At 43.4% G+C, this 25,630-nt stretch overlaps 1 pseudogene; it reads right to left on the bottom strand.

Moving 5' to 3' along the window:
* Positions 1 to 23,106: 23,106 nt before the first annotated feature.
* Positions 23,107 to 25,004, bottom strand: LOC142697979 (coiled-coil domain-containing protein 22 pseudogene; annotated as a pseudogene).
* Positions 25,005 to 25,630: the final 626 nt, after the last annotated feature.

Genomic DNA, 25,630 nt, shown 5'->3' with positions numbered 1-25,630 from the left:
TGATAAAAAGAGAAAAATACAAAAGAAATAAAATATGTGAGAAGAGATGAGGACGGCACCTGAAAAACATAAACCCGCTGTTACTCATACACAAGTCTTACACACATTTTTTATGTGGATCATTGTATAATGTGCTGTATAAGTCGACAAAAATAGGGACCTATATGAAAGTGTCAAAATACAGATCGTTGTAAAATGTGTTATATAAAAGGAGAAAAAATATACTTATCTGTGTACAGATATAAAAACAATATATGAAATAATAAATATGTAGTAACCTGAAATCCATCAATGTAGATGGTCTAATACATAATAATATATCCAACAATAAACATGGATTGACCTAAAATCCATATGTGTAAAAAAATATATACTACATCATTACATATCCAATAATAAATATTTTGTGGAATAAAGTGCATATGTGTAAATATGATGTCATAATGAATTTGTTTCATAAAACATAAAACAAGTGAATTTGTGCATATTCAATATATATATAATATGCTATAGGGCATAAACATGAGCATGTAAATATATGAATTAGTGCACCCATAGTTACATGTAATACTAAAAATATAAATAAGGTCGGTACACAAAGAAATATAGTATATACATGAAATAGATATGATATCGTGCAGAAATACAGACATACCAATATATAAATGAATATACCAATAGGCATATATAAGAATAAAAATAGAGCCGGTACGCATAAAAGTACCAATACCTACCCCTTGAGAAAGCTGAAGACATACCGAGACGCCAAATCCATATATAGAAAAGAAAAACAAGTATATAAATGCGTATACATAAGGTAACACTCCCATGCATACAGAGGGCCCGCATGTGGTAATAACCAACAGGAGAAAGGGGGAACAAGCCCACAATTTCCAAAGTTGAACATCATAGACAACCTCCACTATAGAACTGGACGAATGGACCATAGGTATCCATAACACCTGTAGAAAGATTAAGAATTTATTGGAAGATGGTATCAGATAATCAAAATATTCCAACCTGAGTGTACATGTTACACCAACAAAAAATTGCCTTACATATACCCTGATGTACTCCACCCAGCTTACATATACCCTGATGTACTCCGCACAGATTACATATACCCTGATGTACTCCACCCAGCTTACATATACCCTGATGTACTCCACCCAGCTTACATATACCCTGATGTACTCCGCACATATTACATATACCCTGATGTACTCCACCCAGCTTACATATACCCTGATGTACTCCACCCAGTTTACATATACCCTGATGTACTCCGCACAGTTTACATATACCCTGATGTACTCCGCACATATTACATATACCCTGATGTACTCCACCCAGCTTACATATACCCTGATGTACTCCGCACAGATTACATATACCCTGATGTACTCCACCCAGCTTACATATACCCTGATGTACTCCACCCAGCTTACATATACTCTGATATACTCCGCCCAGGTTACATATACCCTGATGTTCTCCGCCCAGCTTACATATACTCTGATGTACTCCTCACAGCTTACATATACCCTGATGTACTCCGCACAGCTTACATATATCCTGATGTACTCCGCACAGCTTACATATACCCTGATGTACTCCGCACAGCTTACATATACCCTGATGTACTCCGCACAGCTTACATATACTCTGATGTACTCCACATAGCTTACATATACTCTGATGTACTCCACATAGCTTACATATACTCTGATATACTCCGCCCAGCTTACATATACCCTGATGTACTCCGCACAGCTTACATATACTCTGATGTACTCCTCACAGCTTACATATACCCTGATGTACTCCGCCCAGCTTACATATACCCTGATGTACTCCGCACAGCTTACATATACCCTGATGTACTCCGCCCAGCTTACATATGTCCCCACATTATAAATTGAAATAACAGTAAAACCAAGCAAAATCTGCGCTTCAAAAGCCAAATGGTGGTCCAACTGAGCCTGGCAGTGTGCCCAAACGGCAATTTATGACCACATATGGGGTATTACTGTATTCTGGAGAACCTGCTTAAATATTTATGGGGTGTTCGTCTACGATGGTACAAGCTGGGCACAACACATTGGGCACTGAAGTGGCATATCTGTGGAAAAGGGCAATATTCAATCTGCAACATCTATTGTGTACTAATTTTTGCAAAACACTTGTGGGGTCAAAATGCTCACTACCTTCTAGATGAATTCCTTGAGGGATGTAGTTTCCAAAATGGGGTAAGTTTTTTGGGGTTCCACTGTACTGATACTATAGCTCAATGCAACATGGTGTCAAAAAACGAATCTTGTAAAATCTCCACTCCAAATACTAAATGGCGCTCCCTCCCTTTAGAGCCATAGCCTTACCCTGGAGAGAATGCTTTACAAACGTTGAGGTGCTTTTCTCCTCTAGTCCTTGTGAAAATGCAAAATTTTGGGCTAGAACTACAACTTTTCTAAAAAAAAATGACAATTTTTTTATTTTCACATCCCAATTCTAATAAATTCAGCAAAAACCTGTGTGGTCAAAATGCTCACTGCACCCCTAGATGAATTCCTCAATGGGTGTAGTTTCCAAAATGGGGTCTTTTTTGGGGTGTTTCCTTTGTTTTGGCACCACAAGACCTCTTCTAACCTGACATGGTGCCTGAAATATCATTTAAGAAAAGGAAGGCCCTAAAATCCACTGGGTGCTCCTTTTCTGCTGAGGACGGTGTTTCAGTCCAGTACCCCACTAGGGCCACATGTGGGATGTTTCTAAAAACTGCAGAATCAGGGCAATAAATATTCCGTTGTGTTTCTCTGGTAAAAACCTTCAGTCTTACAGGAAAAATCGATTAAAATGGCATTTCTGCCCAAAGAAAATGGAATTTGCAAATTTCCCTTCCACATTGCTTTAATTCCTGTGAAACGCATAAAGGGTTAAGAAACTTTCTAAATACTGTTTTGAATACTTTAAGGGGTGCAGTTTTTAAAATGGGGTGATTTGTAGGGGTTCATAATATATAAGGCCCTCAAAGCCACTTCAGATCCGTTCTGTTCCCTAAAAAAATAGGCTTTTGACATATTCTTGAAAATGTGAGAAATTGCTGCTAAATTTATAAGCCTTGTAATGTCCCAGAAAAATAAAGGGATGTTTAAAAAATGATGCAAACATAAAGTAGACATATGGGAAATGTTTAGCCAACTGAGCAATAAACCCAAATATATCAGTGGTCCTAGTGACTAATAACTTAGACCAAAAAAGAAAAGAACAGTCACGACCAAATAATTGAAGAAATACAAAAAATCCTTTATTAAACTCAAATAGACAAATGCAAGCAGACAACATAGAACATATTAAAATAGCGTAACCCTCGCAAAATCAAAGATGGAATCAGAACACTAGCGCAGCAGGACAACCAAATAGTAATCCGGAAAAATGATCCCCCAAAAATGCTAAAGTGTCTAAGTAGTTTTCAAGCAGGCAATAAGTATAAAACTTTTGCACAGATAGGCATATACCAAAAAATAAATGTGAATACAATCAAGATAATGACATATGAACAGCAATATACATACACCTGCAGAGTACGGGAATAGTCATTTAGTCCAAAAGTGGCTGCGGCGGGAAGGGGTTAAAGCTACAGAGACAAAATATCAAAAGAAGGAAAGAAGAGAATGTTTCAGGTGCAACAAACAGGGACACCTAAAGAAGGACTGTACAATATGGAAAGCAGAACAGCAGAAACCATTTCCAAAAGGGACTAAACAAGAGGTCAAAACCACAATCTCTGATCCACGTGCAGATAATTGGAACGGCAGATTTAAAGGGACAAATGGGGGCAGCAGAAAGGAAGAACAGAACTCTGATGGAAATGATCAGATGCATGCTGACAGATCCTGGATTACCTGAAAAATATTGGTCCCTAGTACATTTTATGGGTAGGCTAAAATTCCGCCAATACCTACCCAGTAAGAGGGCAAGGTATGGGATAAAAATGTACAAACTGAGCTAGAGCAGCTCAGGTTTTGGGTTTATGAAGGGAAGGACTTCAGGATTGAACCCCAGAATCCCCCCCCCCTCTTGGAGCTCCAACATTACGTGAATAACTTCTACATCAGCATCCCACTATTTAAATGCCTCTCCACCAGAAATATTGCAGCCTGCGGCACGGTGCGCAGAAACCATAGAGGCCGCTCTAAAACTCTGATTGGGCAACGTGTCAAAAGGGGTGCATTATGCAGCGAGAAAGTGTTGTTCGTCAAGTATAAGGACAAGCGGGATGTCCTTCTCTTGACCACAATACATGGAAACGGCAGAACCCCTGTCCCTGTACGAGGTGCCACCCCGGTGACCCACAAGCCAGATTGCATCGTGGGCTATATATAATAAATACTTGGGAGGGGTTGATCTCTCAGATCAAGTGCTGAAGCCGTATAGTGCAATGCGGAAGACAAGGGTGTGGTACAAAAAGGTGGCCGTGCCATTAGTACAGATGGCATTGTATCACACTTACGTGCTATGCAAATGTGCAGGCCGGACAGAGTCATTCCTTAATTTTCAGGAGGAGATTATCAAGGTGCTTGTGTTTGAAAATCAGGTTGGGGAGGGCCCAAACACATCTGCTGAAAGTGAGGGCGCCCGTATTGTACCAGGGCAACACTTTACCGGCATCGTTCCCCAAACTGCAAAGAAGGGGAGATACCAAAAGAGGTGCAGAGTGTGTAGCAAAAGTGGCATAAGAAGGGTCACCACTTATCAGTGCAAAACCTCCCCCCTGAAAAAACGGGTCTGTGCATAAAGGTGTTTCCACTGTTTTGGGCCCTCGGGGGCTTTCCAAATGTGACAGGGTGCCGCAAACCAATCTAGCAAAATCTGAATGCTAAATAGAGCTCCTTCCCTTCTAATCCCTGCCGTGTGTCCAAATAGTAGTTTATAACCACATATGGGGTATTGCTGTGCTCAAGAGGATTTTCTTTATAAATGTTGGGGTGCCTTTTCTCCTTTAGTCCTTGTGGAAATGATTTTTTTTTAGGCTTAGCTAAATTTAATCGTAAAAAAATGTAGATTTTAATTTTCACAGCCTACTTCCAAAAATTTCTACAAAAATCCTGTGGGGTCAAAATGCTAACTATACCCTTAGTTAAGTTCCTTGAGGGGTGTAGTTTCCTAAATGAAGTCACTTTTGGGGGTTTCCACTGTTTTCTCCCCTCAGGGGCTTTGCAAATGCGACATGGCCTCTGCAAACCATTCAAGCTAAATTTGAACTCCAAAACTCAAATGGCGCTCTTTCCCTTCGGTAGTTTCCAAAATGGGGTCACTTTTGGGGGTTTTCTACTGTTTTGGCACCACAAGACCTCTTCAAACCTGACATGGTGCCTAAAATATATTCTAAGAAAAAGAAGGCCCCAAAATCGACTAAGTCCTCCTTTGCTTCTGAGGCCTGTGCTTCAGTCCAACAACTTCAGAATCTGGGCAATAAATATTCAGTTGCGTTTCTCTGGTAAAAATTTCTGTGTTACAGAAAAAAATGGATTCAAACTGATTTTCTGCAAAAAAAATTACATTTGTAAATTTCACCTCCACTTTGCTGTAATTCCTGTGAAGCACCTACAGGGTTTAGAAACCTTCCTATAATCTATTTTTAATACTTTGAGGGTTTAGGTTTTGATAATGGGGAGTTTTATGGGGTTTTCTGATATATGGGCCCCTCAAAGTCACTTTAGAACTGAACTGGTCCCTAAAAAATAGCCTTTTGACATTTTCTTGAAATTGTGAGGAATTGCTGCTAAAGTTCTAAGCCTTGTAACGTCCTAGAAAAAGAAAAGGATGTTCAAAATACGATGCCAATCTAATGTAGACATATGGGGGAAGTTAACTAGTAACTATTTTGTGTGGTGTTGCTATCTGTCTTATAAGCAGATACATTTAAATTTTTACACATTTTCTCAAAATGTTGGTGTTTTTTACAAATAAACACGGAATGTATCGACCAAATTTTACCATAGGATCGAAAACCCAGGGTAGCCAAAACCATGAATAATTGCATACCGGCCTTTTCCGTTATGGGTTGTGTCATGGGTCAGCACCACCCTGAACGCTGTTCGGAACTTTTCATTTACATGGATAGCATTTATAGTGCTTATAAGTCACATGGCGGTTCCACATGGTGGCTCATCAGCTCCTTTTCCTCAAGGGTCAGTGGCCGTCCGCAGGCCTGGTGCATGCTGGTTATTCAATGAAGGCCATTGTAAATTTGCAGGATTATGCAAATATAAGCATTGGTGCTCCGCATGTGGAGGTCCACACACAGCATCTCGTGGTTCCCACCCAACACATGAGACACCTTCAAAGCAAAATGCTCAATGTGACGGAAAGGACCCCAGTGAGCGAAACCACGATGGGGCCTTGGCTAGATAAGTATCCTGACAGAGCAGCGGCAGCACAGTTACGTTTTGGTTTCACATTTGGTTTCTTTATCCCATTTAACCTAAGCAGCCATTCTTTATTTGTGGACAACTTGAAATCGGTTAGGGAGCAGCCGGAGGTCTTAAGGGAGAAGTTGGCGAAAGAAGTATCTTTAGCTAGAATCGAGGGTCCTTTCTTCCCTAACCTTCGGGTTTCTCTGTTGGGAGTGGTCCCAAAGAAGGAAGTCGGTAAGTTCCGCCTTATACACCATCTTTCATTTCCTAAAGCTCTTTTGGTAAACTATGGGATTTCGTTGGAGGATTCCTCGGTCTCTTACGTTTCCTTTGATTGTGCAGTTGCGCTGGTCAGGGAGCGCTGAAATCAGATATAGAATCAGCTTGTAGCTTGCTGACAGTACACCCAGATTGATATCACCTATTAGGCTGTTTCTTTGAGGATCACTATTATTTTGATACTTTGTTGCCCATGGTCTGTTCCATATTGTCGCTGCAGAATTTAGTATGTCCATTAACGTTGGACATTATCTGCATTTGTCTATGAGCTCCAAATTAATTAATGAATGCTCTCTCAATGGTGGATCTGAGAGAGGCCGGCCGGAGAGACCAGGACACGCAGCTTCAGTGTTCAAACGATCTCTGCCCTAGGGGGCGGATCCATCTTTATTTATAGGAAAATGAGAGTAGGTGGTGACCTCATACTTGCAAACATAAACATTCTATATATGGTAATATCCCAAAACTCCACATATGGTATAATGACAGGAAAGGTGTAGGCTTTGGTTTCAGCCAATCATCTACAATATGATAATGACTCTGATTCAGCCAATAAGAATTATTTCAATGCATTATAATAATACTTCACCCTCCAAGCCCCAGGTGGCCTGAACCTTGTCCCATGGGAAGGACACACATTTCAGATACACAAGTTAATTTGTCTCTACTTCCTATCTCACTAGAGAATGGAGACTGCAGATAAGTTTAAATTAATTAAACAGAGGGCTTCTTCCAAGGCTGAGAGATGGTAAACAGTCATTGTCCATTCGGCCAAGGCTATTTGATCTGCTCCTTAAAAGAGTAATAAAACATTCAATTCAAGAACACAACATAGAATTGCTTCAGGACATCTGCTGATATTTACTTTTTACTTATTAACCTCAAGATGGCTCCTTCAGGCCAAAAGATAGATTCCAATGATCCAAAATGGATGCCTACCATACAAGATGGAGTCCATGTAAAATGTTATCTTTTTAAACATATTCTAATCACCTTCACAAAAGCAATATATGTTCACACATATAAAGATAATTAAAATATTTTTGACAATATCATGTCACTATTTCGAGATGTTTAGCTCATTTCTGTAATGGGTGGTAAGATATGAGACTGGTTCACGGTCAGCAATTCATTATTCAGACGATTTCTTATTTGTCGCCCCAGCAGATGAGGATACCGGCCATCACATGCTAAAAACATTTCAATTCTTCATATCTCGTTTTGGCGTCCCTCTTTCTGCAGAAGAAACCGAAGGTCCAATAACAAGGTTGTCCTTCCTCGGCATTGAAATTGACATCATAGAAATGGTTTTCAGGTTACCTGAAGAAAGATTAAGAAACTTTTTAGCTTGATTGAAGGATTTTGTGGAGTAGTAAAAGTCACTACTGGGTCTTTTGGTCTTTGCTTGCCGTGTCATTCCAATGGGAAGGATTTTGTCCGCTTATCATTGGCTACTCGAGGAGTTAAATTAGCTGGGCATCGGATTCGTCTCACCAAACCCTTAAAAGCGGACCTTACCATATGGGGTAGTTTTCTTTCCAACTATATCTTTATATCCAAGTATATATACTATATACTTTCCAAGTATATCTTTCCAAACATACATGTTTCAGGTCAGGAGAAGGCAACAATGCAGAATTATCATTATACACAGATACTTCGGGCTCCTGCGGTTTTGGAGCAGTTGTTTGCCCTGCTTGGTGTATCATCCTGGCCTGCAGCGTGGCATGCCGCTGGCCTTTGCCGGAATCTTACTTTGCTGGAACTTTTTCCAATCATTGTGGCAGTCGAAATCTGGGGACCAATGTTCAAAAATCGACATATTTGTTTCTAGTCCGACAACGCCAGTGTGGTTGCCGGTATTAACAGTCTGTCTTGTTCTTCACTATCTGTTATATCTTTATTACGTGACTTAGTTTTGCGCTGTCTACAACATAACATTTATTTTAGATCAAAACATGTTCCTGGTCTTAATAATGTTGTTGCTTTTTCTCTCTCACGTTTTCGCTGGCACGAATTCCAGGCTTTGCTGCCCAATACGGAGAGGGTCCGCATCTCATGCCCAAATCATTTATGGGAGTTGGTGGACCTCAACTGATGTCTCTCGTCAGTTCATCAGTAGCGCCTGCTACGTGGCAGAGAAACGCTAAGGCGTGGTTGGAGTGATTACAGGTCGTGAAAGGTCGCAATATTTCTTCTTCGGATAAGTTATGTTTAGAGGTAACAATTGAATATGTTCTATCCTTGAGGGCTTTAAACATATCTGGCACAGCCGCACAGAAACGTTTATTTGGTATTGCTTTTTATTTTAAGTCACTGGGTTGGGGGGGGGGGGGGGGATGTCACCAAATGCTTTTTAATTACCCAGACTGGAAAAAGTGTCATATTCGTCAGGAATCACGACGGCCAATTTCCTATCCCTTGCTTTGCCGTTTTGTAATGGCAAGTCCAAAAATGTGCTCATCTCCATACGAGACTTTACTGGCCCTCAGTTTCAGCCTTGCCTTCTTTAAGCCTTTAGAATCAGTGAATTATTACCTCCTTCAAAAAAAAAGCAGGGTGGCTTACAGCACACGGATGTTATCATAACCGCTGAGGCTGCTCGATTACGGGTACGGGAACTTACGGGTACGAAGATCTAAGACTGACGTATTTGGCCACGGTGTTTGGATTCACCTGCGTGCCACCCAGGGCGCGGTCTGCGCCATGCGTTTACTTTCTGAGTATTTACTCATTCGTTTCCATTACTCCCAGTTCCTAGTACATATGGATCGCACTCCCCTCACTATTTATCAGTTTAGAACAGTTCTCCACCACTGCCTTATCATCGCGGGTGTTTCCTCTTGCTTTGCCAGATACATACGTCCGGATTTGTTATTGTAGAACACTGTCATAATGTGTTTTTCTTTTCTTTTTGATCATGTTAGGCCCACAGTTTGGATGCTAGAGCATTCTTATATATTCTGGGCCGCCCAGCGGGCTGATTGTAGCCTTGGTGGCCGTGCGTTGGGCTTTCGAGACATCAATATTTCCGGACGTTTTTCTCGCTCTTACCCTGGAAATGTGTTCAAATACGAGGCGCAGGTTCAACAGTCCGTACTTATTATTACAGAGGCTATAAATACAGCGAGATCACATGGACCAGGGTTATAATGGAGGCCACCAGATGTCCCCCATGAATTCTGATGTGGAGGGCACAAATTTTGTAATTCTGAAGACCTGCACCAGTCCTAATATTCTGTGGGATTACGTTATTATATGATTATTATGAGCTGAGTGCCTAATATCTCTGTGACTAAGGCTCTGTTCACATTTGCGGCTCTGGTCACATTTGCGGCTCTGGTCACATTTGCGGCTCTGGTCACATTTGCGGCTCTGGTCACATTTGCGGCTCTGTTCACATTTGCGGTTCTGTTCACATTTGCGGTTCTGGTCACATTTGCGGCTCTGGTCACATTTGCGGCTCTGGTCACATTTGCGGCTCTGTTCACATTTGCGGTTCTGGTCACATTTGCGGCTCTGGTCACATTTGCAGCTCTGGTCACATTTGCGGCTCTGTTCACATTTGCGGCTCTGGTCACATTTGCGGTTCTGGTCACATTTGCGGCTCTGGTCACATTTGCGGCTCTGGTCACATTTGCGGCTCTGTTCACATTTGCGGCTCTGGTCACATTTGCGGTTCTGTTCACATTTGCGGCTCTGGTCACATTTACGGTTCTGTTCACATTTGCGGCTCTGTTCACATTTGCGGCTCTGGTCACATTTGCGGTTCTGTTCACATTTGCGGCTCTGTTCACATTTGCGGCTCTGGTCACATTTGCGGTTCTGTTCGAATACCAGACTATTTATCCAACCAGGGAATTGTGACGTCCGTTTTTTACTATGTACTGTGTACGGCGACTGCGGGGGCTGATAAGGGGCGTATGGCTGTGATTTTAACCTTCACTAGAAGTGTTTAGTGGCCGCTTATCTCCCCTCCAAGATGCTTATTAGGGGACAGTCGTTTCATATTTGACTCTTAAAATAATAATAATGGGAATATATTGAGAATAAATAATAATTGACCAGAGAGCTTTCTGCCACGATCCTATACGTGCCCAGTGAATATATGGGGCCCATGCTGGGTCATCAATGTCAGACTTTCATGGGATAGGCCGGGAGGTTGGGCAAAGTGTCAATTGCAGAAATTTGTTAAAGGAACATTCCAGACAAAACCGATACACTGTGTTATTCCGAGCCCAGGACCTGAGGGGGCGGAGCATGACACAGGGATTCAAAGAACACCAAAGGAGAATTCCAGGCCCTGCATAGTTTGTCTTCAAGACCCTGTCCACACCACGTACGTGTTTTATATCTCTGGAGATTTTCCCAGTCTATAGGCTGGACGTTCACCACAGAGCCTAACATGTTAGAAGTTACTGGTGTATGTGGACACATATTAAGACCTCATTCACACGGCTGTGCCCGTAATTGCAGGCAGGGTCGGCTGCGGCCAGCCAACCACATTTTCAGCCCGTGCTCCTATACAAAGTATGGGAGATCGGTCCATAAAAAGGAAAAGATAGGACACGTCTTATGCGGCGGCTTTCTATGGCCCGGACACCTTCCTGTAAATATATGGGAATGTGTCCGTGGTCAATAGAAATTAATAGTTCTGTAATTACGGATGAATTCTATGGTCGTGTGCATGGGGCCTTACAAAAATTTGAATCCCAAATTGCAGGATATTTTAGCACCACCCCGCTCCACCTGGGAACACCCTAAAACAACCAGAAACGCCCTCTTTTAATAGGAATCAGCACACACTCCGCTAATATATTGGTTATGAGCTGTAGTGATACTGTTCTCTAATGTAACATTACAGCAGACGGGCCCCCACCAGGATTAAAGGGGTTACGTGGGAACCAAAAAGTATTCGCAGTGCAGTCCCTGCAGTACGTGAGATCACTCGCTAATATACATTCCGGTCCCTCGTTGCGCTGATTATGAGATATTAATAGATTTTTACGGCTCTGCCGGGGGGACCGGAAGTCTAGATGCACAGTCTTCCTTTACGACGACACGACTCTTCGTCATGTGACCGGCTCCAATGTACTCCATGTACTCGCTGTAGACAGCCAGGGGCCACATGCAAGAACAGTATATGGGCTCCTTGCTCTGCAATATCTCATCATCGATCACCCGCCTTATGTCGCTCTACCAATCCATCAGTAATTGTTAGCCATAAAATGAATTACCTCCGGCCCTTACATGTCATCTAATACACAGAAGTAAGCGGCTTTAACCTCTTCACGACGCAACCTATTTTGGCCATGAAAACGAAGTCGATTTTTTAAAATCTGACATGTGTCCCTTTATGTGGTAATAACTTGGGAATGCTTTTACCTATTCAAGCGATTCTGAGAGTGTTTTCTTGGGACATGTTGTACTTTATATTAGTGGAAAAGTTTGGTCGATAAGTTAAGTATTTATTTGTGAAAAACACCAAAATTGTGAGAAAATTTACAAAAATTATGATTTTTCTATAAAATATAAATGTATCTACTTGTAAGACAGATAATTATACCACACAAAATAGTTACTAGTTCACATCCCCCATATGTCTACTTTATGTTGGCATCGTTTTTCTAGGACGTTACAAGGCTCAGAACTTTAGCAGCAATTTCTCACATTTTCAAGAAAATTTCAAAAGGCTATTGTTTCAGGGACCAGTTCAGTTCTGAAGTGGCTTTGAGGGTCCCATATATTAGAAACCCCCATAAATCACCCCATTTTGAAAACTGCACCCCTCAAAGTATTCAAAACAGCATTCACAAAGTGTTTTAACCCTTTAGACGTTTCAAAGGAATTACAGGTGAAATGTAAAATTCATGTTTTTTTTGTCAAAATTAATTTGTAATGCATGTGGAGGCCTCAGTAGCAAAGGAGCACCTAGTGGATTTTGGGGCCTCCTTTTTTTTAGAAAATATTTCAGGCACCAAAACATTTTTTAGGTGCCAAAACAGTGGAAACCCCCCAAAATTGACCCCATTCACGAAACTACATCCCTCAAGGAATTTTTCTAGAGGTTTAAGTAGCATTTTGACCCCACAGTTTTTTTGCTAAATTTATTTGAATTAGTCTGTGAAAATGAAAATCGACTTTTTTTCTTAAAAAAAAACTTTGAATTTTCACATTTTTGGAAGGAATAAAGGAGAAAAAGAACCCCAATATTTGTAAAGCAATTTCTCCCGATTACTGCAATACCCCATATGTGGTAATAAACTTCTGTTTGGACCCACGGCAGGGCTCAGAAGGGAAGGAGTGCCATTTGGATTTTGGAGCGCAGATTTTGTTGGAATGCTTTTAGGCCGCCATATTCCAGAGCCCCTGAGGTATCAATACAGTGGAAACCCCCAAAAATGATGCCATTTTAGAATCTATACCCATAAAGGAAAGGAATTAATCTAGTGGCCTAGTAAACTTGTCCCCACAGGTGTTTGTTAGAAATGGTCCATGAAAAATGAAAATTCGAATCTTCTCCATTTTTTTGCTAAGATGTAATAGAAGAAATAGCACGGCAAAAGTTTGTACACAATTTCTACTGCGTAAGGCAACACCCCATATGTGGATGTAAACTGGTGTTTAGGCACACGGTTGGGCTCAGGATATAAGAAGCACTATGAAATATTTCAGGCCCACTATGGTGGTATTTATCACATTGTGCCATGATTACAGATGATCTGAGGTGTCAAAATATTATAAACCCCACAGAAGTAACCCAATTTTTGGAGCTACACCCCTCAAGGAATTTACCTGGGGGTATAGTGAGAATTGTGACTATGTGACGGACACCTCTCATGGTATTCATCTAGGGGTATAGTAAGAATTATTAGTTGTGAAGTTGGCAGCCTTAAAATCCCGCACTGGAGGGAGGTGGAATGGCAGGTCCCACTGCCAACCCACCCACCATTCCATAAAATGCAGCCCAGAAAATACATTTATTAAAACATATGAAAAATTACTTTTTCTGCTGAGGTAAAACATCATTTTATCCTCTCACTTAGCTTTATAATCCGGGTGAGGGGGTCACTCCCTCCATTACTATTCCAGCTGCCTATAGGGCATAGTGTATTGGGTATAGGGAGAATATTTAGTTTATCTGGAGTTTTTACTAATATTACAATGAGGTAAAGGACTTGTCAGTGAAAACAAAATGTTATGGCCAATATGGAAGACTGAAGGTGGATGAAGAATTAATAAAAAAGGAAAATTAAAAATCTAAAGAAGTGTCGTAAATTTGAAAACACTGGAGACACAATCTGAGGATTGTGGGGGACGTTTCGCACATATATCGCGTGTCCCTCCTGATGCCTTGTTTTGAGCACACGTGGCCTCTTTTCTGGGGCCTCTGTTTTTTCTCAGTGGGGGGGGGGGGGGCTTCTGTGATGAAATGTTGGCCGGGTACGGCTTCTTATACTATACCCTTGTTTTGCGCATGGCGCTGTGTGGTTTGATGACTTGATCTGAAACATCAACGCCACCCATACATTTATTGTACACACAAGGGTTTGCGGGATTGGGTGGTGGATCCGCATACAGGGACAAGGCTCCGGCTGCCATTAGTAATGGTGGTCAGGATCAGGACATCTCCTCTGTCTCTGTATCTGAGGAGCAGCAGATCTTCTCTGCAGACGGCCCTGCTCTCTCCCACCCTTAACGATTGTCCTAGCAGAGTTTTGGGGAGACCTTCATGGTTTTTCCGGATTGTCAATTATTGGCCTTATTAAAAAAAAACGGTCAAAATTTGGGGCATCTGGGGGGGGGGCAGCGACTGTTATCACTAAAATGCAGGAATTTAATTATCGCCTCAAGGCGTGTCCTGCTCATTATTGTGCGGTGGAGAGGGGGGGCTATATAATATATCAGAGGACCAGTCATCTCTAATAGGGGGCTTTTTATAATGCCAAAACTTAAACACATGCCCCAGAATGTATACAGCTCTGCTGCATTTGTTGGAGTACAATTTTTGCCTCTGGCATAGTAGGGGGTCAGGGTTTTGGGAGATAAACGGAGCAGCATAGATGTTCGTCTTCTCAACCAATAAATTTATTAGGGAGTCAGAAAAAAAAAAGGATAAAATATCAATGGCCTCGAACCCTGTGGCATCAAATTGATCCCTGAGGAGGCTGTAAAATCAGGCACTTGGGGGCTATAATTATCTGCAGCTACCCGTGATAATCCGGGCATGGCAGGACCTGCAACTCTTCCGCGCTGACGGGGGGTTCACAGTCAGTTTCTCTAGATACAGATTCAGATGAAATCACAAACTGCTTCACCTTCACCTGCTGAGTCTGTATCTGAGCATAACATTTGGTTTAGCTCATCAGCGGTGTAAAGCCTTTGGCCCATATTTTATACTCCTAACTGGAGATGACAAGCGATGACGGGTCTGATGACAGGCGATGACAGGTCTGATGACAGGCGATGACAGCTCTGATGATCGTTGTTTTTTTAAAAAATATTTCAACTGAACAATAGGAGCGGAGCGACCACCAGTGACCCTGCTGTATTTGAAAGTGGGGAAACCCTACCTACCTACCAAATTCTAAATGAAAGGTGTCATTGCTACCTAACCGGGACCTCGGGCAGTGGGCAATCTAGGGGTATACAGCTGGGTACAGGGGATGAGAGGCGGTGACAGGACTGAGGACAGGACTGAGGACAGGTCTGATGACACTGATCACCAGATGATGGTGGTTGTAGTGTTTTATCAGCTGGTGAGGGGACTGATTGCCGGCTTTATGTACATTTTTATCTATCTACACAGCATCTGGCTCTGTCAGACTCCAGGACACAGTTGAGCCCTCACAGAGCAGGAGATGTCGGTAAAACAATACATCTGCATTTCGTTTGGCTAGTCAGTACAGACTGGCCAATCACAGCGCTCGCCGGCACTGGACCATTCTGATTGGTCCCATGCCGGCATCTTCTGCCCGGCAACTCTGCTTTAGAGCGGAGTTGCCGGTTCTGTCACTGTGTCGCTTTACACAGCGACATCTTAACCCTTTCAAGACCGAGCTAATTTTGGCCTTCATGACCAGCCCCATTTTCTCAAATCTGACATGTGTCAATTTATGTGTTAATAACTCTGGAATGCTTTTGCCTATCCAAGCGATTCTGAGAATGTTTTCACGTGACATATTGTACTTTATGTTAGTGGAAAAATTTGGTCAATAAATTCATTGCTTATTTGTGAAACACACCAAAATGTAGAGAAAATTAGCAAAAATTATGATTTTTCTCATTTTAAATGTATCTGCTTGTAAAACAGATAATAATACCACACAAAATAGTTACTATTTTATATATTCCATATGTCTACTTTATATTTGCATTGATTTTTGAACATTATTTTATTTTTCTAGGACGTTACAAGGCTTAGAACTTTAGCAGCAATTTCTTACATTTTCAAGAAAATTTCAAAATCATATTTTGTCAAGGACCAGTTCAGTTCTGAAGTGGCTTTGAGGGCCTTATGTACTAGATAGACCCCATAAATCACCCCATATTAAAAACTGCACCCCTCAAAGTATTCAAAACAGCATTCAGAAAGTTTCTTAACCCTTTAGGCGTTTCACAGGAATTAATGCAAAGTAGAGGTGAAATTTACAAATTTTATTTTTTTTGCTGAAATTCATTTGTAATACATTTTTTTCTCTAACACAGAAGGTTTTACCCGAGAAATGCAACTCAATATTTATTGCCCAGATTCTGCAGTTTTTAGAAATATCCCACATGTGGCTCTAGTATGATAATTGACTGAAGCACCGGCCTCAGAAGCAAAGAAGCACCCAGTGGATTTTGGGGCCTCCTTTTTTTAGAATATATTTTAGGCACCATGTCAGGTTTGAAGAGGTCTTGTGGTGCCAAAACAGTGGAAATCCCCCAAAAGTGAGACGGTTTTGGAAACGACACACCTCAAGGAATTTATCTAGGGGTATAGTTAGCATCTTGACCAGACAGGTCTTTTGCTATATTTATTGGAGTTTGTCTGTGAAAGTGAAAATCTACTTTTTTTCTGAAAAAATATAAAAAAAAATATTTGCAAGGAATAAAGATTAAAAAGCACCCCAAAACTTGTAAAGCTACTTCTCCCGATTACGCCAATACCCCATATGTGGTACTAAACTGCTGTTTGGACCCACGGCAGATCTCAGAAGGGAAGGATTTTGGATTTTGAAGCACAGATTTTCTGGATTGTTTTTCAGTGCCATGTCGCGTTTGCAACGCCCTGGAGTAAGCAAAACAGTGGAATCCCCCCAAAACTGACACCATTTTGAAGACTACACCCCTCAAGGAATTTTTCTAGGGGTATAGTTAGCATTTTGACCCCACAGTTTTTTTGCTGAATTTAGTGGAATTAGGCCGTGAATATGAAAATCATAGAAATGTTTAATTTTTACAATGAATAAAGGAGAAAAATCACCCCAAAATTTGTAAAGCAATTTGTCCTGATTACAGCAATATGCCATATGTGGAAATAAACTGCTGTTTGGACCCACGGCAGGACTCAGAAGGGAAGGAACAATATTTGGCTTTTGGAGCTCATATTTAGCTGGAATGGTTTTCGGGTGTCATGTCGCATTTGCAAAGCCCCTGAGGTACCAAAACAGTGGAAACCTCCCAAAAGTCCCTTTAGGGGACTGGAACAAGCGATCATTAGGTCACTGGTACAATACACTGCAGTAATATTGTATTGCAGAATAATGTCATTTTACAGGCTCCTGTAACAGCGAGATCGCTGTTCCTGTCCGTTAGTCCCGGGTGTCAGCTGTAATACACAGCTGACACCTGCAGAATATGGAGCGGGCGCAGCGCGTGAGTCCGCTTCATATATAACCCCTCGCACCACGACGGCTATAAAGTCGTGGTGCACGAAGGCGTTAATGCGCAGCGGATGGTGCAAATTGAAAATTAAAATTTTCCACTGATATGCCAATTTAATGCACAATATATTGTGCCCAGTTTGTGCCACTGAAGACAAATACCTCATACAATGTTGAGCGGGTTTTCCCGGATATAAAATATCATATATGTGGACGTAAGCTGGTGCTTGGGCATGCTGTGGGGCTCAGAAGGGAGGGAGCGCCATTTGGCTTTTGGAGCGCAGATTTTGCTTGGTAATAGTTCTGTTTGGGGTTTTTCTGGTATTTCAATTTATAATGTGGGGGTATATGTAACCTGGGCAGAGTACATCAGGGCATAATAAGAGGGTATAGTAATGGGGTAAATAAATAATAATCCGCAGACATGTGGCCGGTGTCGCACTGATAAATGGCGCCCGATCTTATCCGCTTTTGGAACACTCTGCACATTTTGCATCGCCATATTCTGAGAGCCAGAACTTTTTTCTTTTTTCTCGAACGGAGCCGTGTGAGGGCTTATTTGTTGCGGGACAATCTGTACTTTTCATTGGTACCATTTTAGGGTACATGTGATTTTTTTTATCACTTTTTGTTAGATTTTTTTTGGCAAGCAAAGTGACAAAGAAACAAATTCTGACAATGTTTTTTTGTATTTTTTTTTTTTACAGTGTTCACCGTGCGCTATAAATGATATTTTACTTTATTCTGCGGGTCGGTACGATTACGGCGATACCATATGTATATAGGTTTTTTATGTTTTGTGGCGATTGCGCAATAAAATCACTTTTCGATACAATTATTTCTTTTTCGTGTCACCATATTCTGAGAGCCGTAATTTTTTCATTTTTCAGTCAAAAAAGCTGTGTAAGGGCTTGTTTTTTGCCGGACGGGTTGTAGTTTTTATTGGTATTATTTTGGGATACATGCGACTTTTTGATCACTTTTTATTCTTTTTTTTTTTTCAGCTTCAATTTGTCTTTATAGAAATGTTTTCATTTACAGATATGAATGTTACAAAAATTATTTGATTCCTCCGTACAAGAAACTTGTTGTTTTTCAACTAGTTTCCAAGAGAAAAAAAAAAAGGTAACGGATTAGATCATCTGGCATCTACACTCCGCATTAGGCTTCCAGTACTGCACACTTCATCAGGATGGAACATACTTGTCAAATAACTTGCACTGTACTGCCCTCTGCAGGCTGCAACTTGAACAGCATCGCAAGCACAATAAGTTGCGCAAAGATTGCTTCCTTAGTGAGGTCTATTTTTGTTACAGATGTGAATCCAGTATTATGAGAAATGTGCAGTCTATGTACAGGATCGTAAATAAATTTAGATGTAAGTGTGGTAACGCGGGCGCCGAGTTGCAGTGGGCGGGGCTCTCTGAGCTGAAGTTGGTATTCGCGCCCTTTGGTCACGGTGGCGCACTTTCTCTCTCCCGCGCCTCGGGCCGCAGAACCAGTGAAATAAGTGGTGCTTGTAGGATACACTGTTCTCTGTCCCCTGGGATGTTATGTAGTGTACCCCGAAATAAGGATGTTCCAGGAGACAGGGTTCAATAAACTTTCACAGTAGTTTTACTGGGCACAATATGCTTGGGGGTTACTTTTGTTACAGAGGCCATGTCTTTAAGTAGTATAAACATATCACAGGGTATTGCAAATGGTGGTACCTGCTTCACCTCCCTGAATCTGTCTGTAATTCCTCCAAGTGTGCTGTGAGTTCTGCTCCTCTTTCTTCTCTATACTGTGCTGGAAGGTGTGCTGCTGACTGTCCCAATCCAGTTGCACTATCACAGAGGAATGGTGTCCCTTGGGGATTCTAGGCTGTGTGCAAGCTCTTTGCTTTGCTCTAGGCACTCTCAGTAGTGTCCAAGCTCCCTGTCTGGCTTCTGTGCCACATGCACACAACTCTTGAAACAATTGGGACTCAAACGCAGACCCTTCGTCCGTCAAAATCTGTTTACGATATACATAAGGTAGAACAAAGGTTTTCCAGAAGACTTCAGCTATGGTCTTGGCTGTCAAATCCTTCACGGGCATTGCAACAACAAACTTTGTGTAATGGTCAATGATGGTCAGAGCATGGGTGAACCCAGTTCTGCTTGGCTCCAGCTTCACATGGTCAAGTGCAACTAATTCCAGCGGCTTATGACTCACAATAGGATGTAGTGGCGCTTTCTGGCCAGGTTGCTCTCTTCGGCTCACTGCACATGAAGTACATTCTCGACACCATTTTTCAATGTCCTCTCTCATTCCAATCCAGAAGAACCGTCTTCTTATAGTGGCTTCAGTCTTTTGACACCCAAAATGACCAGACTGGTCATGGTAAGCTTCGAGGACTATGCTGGCATCCTGACGGGGCACCACAATCTGATTCACACGTTCATAAGTGATTGGATCTAGAGTGCGTCTGTATAGCTGACCCTTCCCTATGAATAGCCGTCTTCTCTGCCTTAACAGTTTGACCAACTCTGGATCGGCACTGATACGCTGACTCCTGCTGAGTTTTCTTCCAGATTCAAGAAGGGTTTTTAAACTTTCCAAGACTCTGCTTTCTTTCTGGACCTGAGCCCAATGTACTTTCTCTGTTTGTAGATTAAGAGGCACTTGTTTAGATGGGGGCGCGGTTCCTCTCCTTGTTGTCATGGCATTTTGGTTGGCAAATTGTGTATGACCACGCAGACCCATTCGTGCCCTGCACCGTATCATAGTCTCTGTACCTGGTTGCAGCAATATTGGTCGTCTGTCAGTCACTCGGACCTTGCAAATTTCTCAATCTGGGTTGGCAAATTTCTGGTGTCCATGCGACAAGCGGAGAGTTTGCTGGATTACTCTTCCTTCTGACGATGGGGCTAAGACCAGATCCTTCTTCATGGCCACCATAAGTTCTTCAAAACAGTTCTGCAGCACATTCATGCCTAGGACCACTGGGGGAAATTCATCATCATGAACGTCAACCACTATCAGGCCTTGTTGTGGGAGTTCGGTCTGTCCAACTCTGACTGTTGGCTCCCAATATCCTTGATGGGGAATGATCTGTCCATTACTGGCTATAACATTAATCCATGTTTGTGGAGGTTTCAATAGCTGATCTAGCTTCCAATGCCGTTCATAATGTGACACTTGTATTGTTGTCACCTGCGAACCGGTATCTAGCAATGCTGCAAACGGGATTCCATCTATCTGGATAGTGACCACAGGACAGTGCCCAATGTATCGGGGAATCCACTCTGACTGATCTGGACCTATGCGCTCTCCTCCCGAGGGTTGGTCCTTGGCCTGGGGAGATTCACATTTAAATGCTGCCATTCTCGCTCAATGTGACCACTTCTCCTACACCGCCTGCAAATGGGTCTTCCTTGGGAATCAAACTGGTCAGTGGGCCTTCTCCCAAAATTTCTATAACTGTCCCCACCGGGGCTGTAATGTTGCCTACCTCTCGGAGACCAGCAATCTTCATCTTGTCGGCGTTGCTGTTTAAATTCTTTCAGCTCCTGGCACATTTCTGTCAGATCTTTAGCCAGTTCTGCAACCTGCACTTGCAACTCCTTTGCCACATCCTGCACCTGTGTCTGAGCGCACTGCGTGACAATTTTGTTGATGCCAGACATTGGCGCTGCACCGCTGGGGTTCTGTTCGGGGCGGGTTTGGACTGGGTTGGACTCTGATTCGGTCCCTAGGACTCTGATGGCCATCTCTTTAAAGTCTAGGAACGAGCTGTCAGGGTTCTGCAGTGCTAAGATTCTCAATTGCGTCTTTGTAGCCTCTTTCCTTGCTCCTTCAACTAATTGATCCCTCAGGGTTCTGTCTGTATTCAGCACTTCATGTGGATCCACTTGTTTAATAGCATGCAACGCTTCCTGCAAACTGAGGGCAAAATTGCATAACGACTCACCAGGCTGTTGCTTCGTGCCAAAGAACCGCATCTTTAGTTCAGAGATAGTCCGGGCATCAAAGGTAGTGCTCAGCCGCTCAAAAATCCGTTCCACTGTCCGTTTTTCAGTGTGAGGCCAGGACTTCACCTCCCTCAAGGCTGCTCCTCCTAACTGACCGATCAGCATTTCCACTTTTTGCTCTACGGTAACCGGGTACAGCCGGAACATGGCTTGCATCTTCTCCTTGAAGTCTCTCAGGCTGTTTGCATCTCCATTATAGTTGGGGAGCCAGGGCGCTCCAAAATAATACGGCATCGTTATTGGCATTGCGTGCGCTGTGCTGGGGGTCCCACTGCTGCCAGGCAGTTCACGATCTCCCTCCATCTCTTATTAGAGACCTTCCGGTCTTGCTTTCTTTACTTAACAACAGTCTGTCCCTGCAGACAATACGCAGCAAGAAAACAGTGCAGTCATCCACTTACTGTCACACACACAGAGCGATCTCACAGTCCTGCGCTCTCCAAGCAAATTGCGGCGTCCTTCACAAGATAGCTGCCGCAGGACCACCTGTTTAAGGTCACACCTCGTGGTACATCCTGTTCGTGACGCCAATTTGTGGTAACGCGGGCGCCGAGTCGCGGTGGGCGGGGCTCTCTGAGCTGAAGTTGGTATTCGCGCCCTTTGGTCACGGTGGCGCACTTTCTCTCTCCCGCGCCTCGGGCCACAGAACCAGTGAAATAAGTGGTGCTTGTAGGATACACTGTTCTCTGTCCCCTGGGATGTTATGTGGTGTACCCCGAATAAGGATGTTCCAGGAGACAGGGTTCAATAAACTTTCACAGTAGTTTTACTGGGCACAATATGCTTGGTGGTTACTTTTGTTACAGAGGCCATGTCTTTAAGTAGTATAAACATATCACAGGGTATTGCAAATGGTGGTTCCTGCTTCACCTCCCTGACTCTCTGTAATTCCTCCAAGTGTGCTGTGAGTTCTGCTCCTCTTTCTTCTCTATACTGTGCTGGAAGGTGTGCTGCTGACTGTCCCAATCCAGTTGCACTATCACAGAGGAATGGTGTCCCTTGGGGATTCTAGGCTGTGTGCAAGCTCTTTGCTTTGCTCTAGGCACTCTCAGTAGTGTCCAAGCTCCCTGTCTGGCTTCTGTGCCACATGCAACACACACTGACATGCACTCCTTTCACTTCCACATAGCTGTAGCTGATCCTCTCACAGAATTCCTCTCAGATCCACATGTCTGCTGCAGCATCTCCCTGAATCCAACTTTAGACACTGACTTGTCTGCTCTCCTCTGCTGCACGCTGCTGCACACTTCTCCTCACTTCTGCACTGCGCTGCTCCACACACTGCACTGGGTGAGGTTTGTTCCTGTGTCCCCAGCTAGCTACACCCCTCCCCTCTCTCTGGAGAATACATCTTAAAGGTGAAGCAGCCCATTTATGTTTCTGCTGAGTCATGTAGGGAAGTGAATTCAGTACCAACCATGATTACAGAATAAAGCACATTAAAACCTGCATACTAAAGCAACAGTACAATGACAGTAAATAAACAGCAATTTTCCTGGGTATGACATAAGCCCCAATGAAAAGACACCAAGATGTCAAGCTTCTCTAAGTCTCCCTCGTGCGACCCAGCAGCAGAGCGTTCTCTTGTTTGATGGCCTTGTAATCTTCCAAGATCTTCTGCAGATTACTCAGTCTTCTTAGCCGCCTCTGTCTCTATCTGCTCTTCCAAATCACGTATCTCTCTCAAAATGGTTCCCATGTCCTCAATGGTCTTAATTAGTTGACTGCAATTCTCATGTAAGGCAGCCAGGTATTTGTAGACCTTTCTGACTGGTTCATCTTTCTTGGCATCCTTAAACACAAGCTCATCAGTCACTACAAATGTCCGGTCAACTTTTCCAGTCAGATTATTTATCTCCTTCTGCAGATCTTTAGTGTCCGAAAGGATCTTGGTGATGTCTTCCTTTTGCTTCTTAATATTGCTTACAATCTCTAAGATGCGTTGGGTATAGGCAGCACGGGAGATGTCCTTAGGCAGAGACTCATACTCAGAAACCAGCTGTTTGTACAGGTCCTCCTTGCGTCTGGCTTCATCAGCTGCAGCTCGAATTTTGTCGTATAAATCTCTAACGTCTTTCATCCAGCGTGAAGATTCGTCCTCTTTTTCCTGCTGGAGTCTCCTCAACTCTCTGTGTTCATACACTAGATGCACACGATGAGACTCCCACTGTCCTACAAGGTTCGCCATGCGCCGGTTACTGCTATCTACCATAGCCTGTAACTTGGTGAGATTATTTTCTGCATCCGGCAGTAATTCCACCGCTCTCTTTTTCACTTTCACCACGGTCTCTTTCTCATCACTGTGATGCTGGAGTTTACCCGCCTCTTCCTCCACCTGAGTGATAGTGAGATGAAGAAGCTTGGTGCTCTCAGATAGGGTTTGGATATCTCGTTCCATATGCTCTATCTGCTGCTGCAGAGAAGACAGTTCTTCCTGCTCTGCTTGTGCATCCTGTGTGTCCTTTTTAGGAAGACTTTCAGCCGCTCTTTGCATCTGTTCTGTCAATACTTGAGGGTCCTGTTGGTGGGTGAATTTCTGAGCATGGGTGAACCTGGAACCTTTGTTTTGATCCACCCCCCCTTCCACGGAGAAGGCTTTCAGCATATCCACAAGATCTTGCGTGGATGGTCCTGGAACATGATTCTCAGAAAGCTGCTGGCTGCATTGGTAGAGCCTTATCCTGTATCCGTTTCTGCAAACGCTGGCGTTTCCTGCTGCGGTACTCCTCAGGAGACAAACGAGAGGCAAGACCTTGGCTTTTCCACTCAGCCTCCCACTCCTGAACGGCACTGAGGTCAGATGTGTTTCTCTCAAGTAGCGAGGCTGCTAAAGAGTAGGCGTGAGGCAGCTGTGTGCTAACAAAAGGCAGGTATCTCTCCCAATACTCCTTACGTTCAGGGGGTATGGATTTGGATGAAGAATCTCCAGCAAGGGACAAGGCTTGCGCGTGAAAACTATGCAACCGGCATAAACTTTGAGAACGTTTTGCTGCTGTTGTTTGGCAAGATGGTGGCAGCCATGGAAAAGAGAGCTGTTGCTTTATCTTGGTCGCAATCTCCCTCTGTAGCACTGCAGATTTACCTGCTGGTTGATGAGCATCTTCATGGGAATGTCTTGGAAGTTTCTCAGCCAGGAAAATCAAAAGTACTCGAATATCCGGCTCGCTGCTGTATAGAAAAGTCTGGTAACCGACTTCCCCAGTATATCCCAGGTCCTGACAGGCCTGCGCCAGGCTGGTGCCTATACAGAAGCGAGCCGACATCCCTGGGGGCAGGATGTGACTGAAGTTGGAGCCCACAGACGGGTTTATCACACGCAGACATCTTACCACAGCTTCAACTATGAGTTCAGTGTTGAACTGACGGACACTCTGGACCTCTTCTGGGATTTCTGTGCCACAAGTCCTCAGAGTGTGAATGAGGATCCGGTCCACCTCCTCCATGGCACGGTGGGCAGTGTCTCTGTATAGGATAACGGGGTGCCCCCTGCTTCTACGTCCATATACATTGACCTATGTGAGAGCAGTCCTTATAATGCCATGACTATGAGGAGGCACCGTCAGTGTATCGGGGGTATGTGGCTCCCTGCAGCTCTCACTTTTTATTCTATATTTTGGGAGGGTTGATGACCAAAAAATAGTGATTCTGGGGGGCGTGGCTTGGCTGTGGAGAGAGATGGACGCCTGATAGACGAGCTCCTGCACCCAGCGACATAAAGCGACGGCTGACTGCCTTATACCCGAACTCTCCACCCGCATAGTGTGTACTTGAAACCTGGAGATGCCGAGGAAGAGACGTCTGGTCCCCAAACCGGTGAAACTCACCGACTTCTACCCCCTCATACCGCTGGAGGACGGGGATGCTGCAGACACTGCAGTAGCAGGCTCCCAGGCCGGTTCACTTACCTCGGTCTCGCCGCCGGCAGTTAGATCAGAGCTAACAACGCACAAACGGCGCAGCTCAGACCCGGTGGGGACTTTGAATTCACCCCTGTTGAAGGGGAACTTCCCGGGAACGAGTCCTGGGTCGCACCACGAGGACGCCGACACCCGCTCTATATGCTCCGCTC

This window comes from Rhinoderma darwinii, assembly GCF_050947455.1.
Source record: "Rhinoderma darwinii isolate aRhiDar2 chromosome 10 unlocalized genomic scaffold, aRhiDar2.hap1 SUPER_10_unloc_9, whole genome shotgun sequence".
Taxonomy (NCBI): domain Eukaryota; kingdom Metazoa; phylum Chordata; class Amphibia; order Anura; family Rhinodermatidae; genus Rhinoderma; species Rhinoderma darwinii.
The sequence above is the reverse complement of the archived record's forward strand: the minus strand, read 5'-3'. Positions and strand labels throughout refer to the sequence as shown.